Consider the following 4,016-nt stretch of genomic DNA (forward strand, 5'->3'; position numbering starts at 1 on the left):
CGAGAGGCGTCAGCGGGGCCGGGAAGGCGAAGGGAGGCCAACCGCTGGCTGGAAAGTGGCCGAGGCTGCCCGTGCCGCATGGCATCATCGCCTCCTCCTGATGGACGGACGGCTGCCTAGGCGTGATGGATGGGTCTCTCACAGCTCTCTGGAAACCACCAGCAAGCCAGGGCAGGGCAGTGCTCCCCAGCATCACCGCGGCGCCCTGCCTACACCTCGTGCTGCGGACGTGGGCACCGCACTCCTGCCCACCTCCGCGGCACGAGGCGTAGGCACGGGCGCCACGGTGATGCTGGGCACCATCCCAGGGCTGTCCCGACCATTTTTCTGTCTCTGTAGCTCTTGTCATTTTTTTCCCCTCTCTTTGATACACTAATTTTGCTGGCAGAATGATCCCCTTTATCTTTATCGACCGCAAGAAAGGAATGTATCCTACAAACCCTCCAAGGTCTGGATTAGTCATTTTTCAACACTGAGGCGTTATACATTTTCTCACCCAGCAGCTGCCTGAGTGCTGGAGGGGAGGGGGCACCGGGACCCCCCCCAGCACCACTATTTCCAGCCGCGCAGAGCTTCCAACTGCACCAAAGCACATTCTGCTAAAGGACTTTTCCCAGCCGAGCCCAGAGTCTCAGCGCATGGGACATCACCAAACGTCAGTCTCTGCTTCCCGAGAATTTCCAGCATGGGGAGCAGCCAGGAGCAGCATTGCTCCACACACATCCCGAGTCACCTCCAAGAAGAGCCTGCACATGCAGGATTTATGGGCTCCTCAAAAGACTGCTGTTCACCTTGCCTCACCCTCCAAAGCAGATGGTACAGCATTAGCCAGACGGCTGGTGCTGGGAGCATCCTCTCCTCGCACAGCTTTGCCTCTGCTGGCCACACACTGATGGGGAAGGGCCACTTCCCACAGCCTGGGGAGAAGCATAAAAAGGTGGTGGCTGGCCCATGCTGGGAAGGATGCTGCAGCACTTTGTTTTTTCCCCACTTTGGTTTTTTTCATTCCTGCCCCAGCCTATTACACACTTCATCGATGTCATGGCCATGCGTCGGCACCGACCGATTTCATGCTCCAGGAGGCAAAGCAATGGCCCTGGCTTCGGGTCTCATTCACACTACGCTGGGCAGGGCAACCCTGCTGCTTCCAGACTTCGGGACCAAGCTCGCCCACAAATCCAGGTGGCAAGGGGCAGTGCATTCCCAAAAGAGCCCGTGCTGCCCCACTTTTCAGAGCCAGCTAGCAAAACAGCTCGGCATTGTGGCATCAAAGGCAGCCCTGTACCATGGTAAAAGTGATGGTGGAAGTACTGCCCAGCTGCCTGGCATGTAAAGCCTGCCAGCACAGCACCACAGAGCCTGGCGCAGCCAGGGAGATGCCGGAGCATCAGCCAGGAGGTGGACAGAGCTCCTTGCAGGTACAGGCTCCCCTCACACCCTCCCCAGGAACACGCTGCTTACGGGGGGATTGTGCTCATGGCATGAGTTTATGAGGTCTCAGGGCAGCTGCCCAGGTGATATGGCAGCCTGCGTTTCTCCTCCAGCGACCGCAAGCAGCACAAATGGGCAGTGTTTTCTCCCTGATTTCTGTCCCCATCCTGTCCAGGGAAGGACCCCACAAACAATAGCAAGACAGGGCTGACCATATTGCAGACCCTACTTCACACCGCAGGGCGCATCACCAAATCCCTCCATCACCTGCACTCCTGCCTGGTGGGTGAGGACACCTAAAGCGCACCTCTGACAGCAAAGCCAGGGCTCCTGCTGCATTCTCCCGCTGCGGGCAGAGAGGATGGCCACGGTCCTGCTTGTGGAACCTGGGGACCAGTGGGGATGCTGAGCTGCGGGGCTCGCACAGAGCATGCCAGTTCCCGGAAAAGTTTTGGTGCCACCCAGCGCCCTCGCAGCAGGCTGCCGCATTTCCTGGCAGGGAGCTGTATTTTTAGCCTTCGAGGTTTCTAATTCCACTCAATCCATACTGCCATCGATAGAGCAGATAACCTTAAAGCCTTGACAGTGAACGGGACGGCAGCACTGGGGGACCAGGAGCCTTGGAGGACCACACACCGCCTCGGCATGCAGCTCGCGCACCCACAATGTCACTCTTTACAACCTGCCACAGATTGGGCTCTTCAGAGGGGAAAAAAACCAGTAACAAGACTAATAAAAAGGCAGGTACAAGGAGATTCTAAAACAGCCCCACTGGGGAACTTGCTGCTCGCAGGCCTCATCCCATGCCAGGCACGTGCCATGGCACACTCACCGACTGCACAACACTGGCACTCTGCAGCCTGGGTAAGGATTGTCAGAGGTCGTAGCTACCCTGGACTTCTCCTGCTCTCAGCAGCGCTCCAGCCCAGCCCACCCGGTGACGGGGCTGGGGAAGGAGAGGATACCTGGAGGAAAGAGGCAGAGCAAAGGCAAAGCAAAGCACTTCAAGGAGCAGAGAGGTGCTTCCTGTCCAATGCCTGCCCGATGCCTATCCGTAGCCCCACTGGCTTCAAGACATCCTTGTCCCCTGCTGCCCGGAGAAAGATGTTCTCCAGCAGGCAGAGGAAAGGCTGGCTATGCAAGGAGGTGGTGAAGGGGTCAAAGCTGCTCAGAAAATAGAGAGATTTCAATCATGCCTTTCATTTGTGAAGCTCTTAGGAGATACCTGGAACAAGAGAAGGGGAACGTTTCAGACAGGAGGAGGATTTGTAAGTCAATGGTGTCCTCTCACAGCTGCAGGGGGGAAAAGGGACAAGAAACCAGCAGGAGTTACTAGCCAGAGTGCTAAGGGGAATACAAAGGACTTTACAAATATACCTGGGCAGAATCAGCACAAAAGTGAAAAGGTCTATTAATAAACAAGGAGGGAGAGAATTAATGATGGCTCAAAAATAACGATGACTTGAAAGGGCAAAATTACTGTTTTTAACCAGAAAAATGCAAATGAGGCAGAGGCATCACAAACACAGCTGCAGGGAAAGCAAAACCAGCATCTCCACATAGACACAGTCACCTGGCCAGCGTGGCTGATGCCGAGACAAACCGATTAACCCGCTGACACACATGCAGTGCCAGGAAGAAACCACGGCCCTGGTGATGGGCAGAGCAAACCAGGCGCTGATTTTCTGTGCGAGAAAGGACAATAAAACCAGAGCCAGGTGCGGGACAGACCCCGTGCCCATCCATAGCGCAGAACACAACAGGCAGAGGAAGGAGCCTGCACACCCACTGCTTGCCCAGCGGGAGTTATTTTGGAAGAATTGCTGGGAAAAGCTTTGGGATAAGACAAGCCAGATGCAATTTAGCTGAAATTCAGGGTATTTTTTTTACCATCTCCCAACCTTTCACTCAAACAGCAAATTGTAATTAAATTTGCAGACAATAACTGAGCAGAGAGGTGTTGCAAACACCAGGCAGAGCAGAGAAATCATTCAAAGGATCTGAGAAATGTAGGCAGGAAACACAGACCCAGTCTGGGGAAATGAGGGTAAAATAACCCGAAGCAGCCACGCAGTGGGCAGGAGCAGCCTGGAAAACAAGGCTCAGAGCCCAGCAGTGCATTCAGACCAGAAAGCAGGTGGCTGGGGTGACCAACCCAAATGTGCAAGGGGCAGAAGCTGGCCACTGGCACCGTGCCATGGGCCACCCCTAAGCTGCAAAAGCCACACAGTGGGCAGCACACAGAGCCCCACAGGTGGCATGAAGGATGGAGGGGACACCGAGGACAGGAGGCAGCTGTGAAAAGGAGTATCCAGCACCTGGGAGCACTGGACGCATGTTTTATGAGCCATGGAAGCTTGGGACGGCAAGCACTTGGGGATGGCGTTTAAGTCCCGTGCCCCTGAGGACTGTCACTGCCAGCATCGCCCCGTGACTCAATGAGCTGGAGAGAGTTATGAGGTCTGCGACGTGCCATTTTATCGGGGGACTGCGTGCCAGCAGAGCGGGGGACAGGGCTGGGACAAGGGGTGGGTAACGGAGTTGGGACAGGGGATAGGGGTCAGCGCTGGGACAGGGGGTGGGGG

This window comes from Buceros rhinoceros, unplaced genomic scaffold, assembly GCF_000710305.1.
Source record: "Buceros rhinoceros silvestris isolate BGI_N320 unplaced genomic scaffold, ASM71030v1 scaffold41179, whole genome shotgun sequence".
In the NCBI taxonomy this organism is placed as follows: domain Eukaryota; kingdom Metazoa; phylum Chordata; class Aves; order Bucerotiformes; family Bucerotidae; genus Buceros; species Buceros rhinoceros.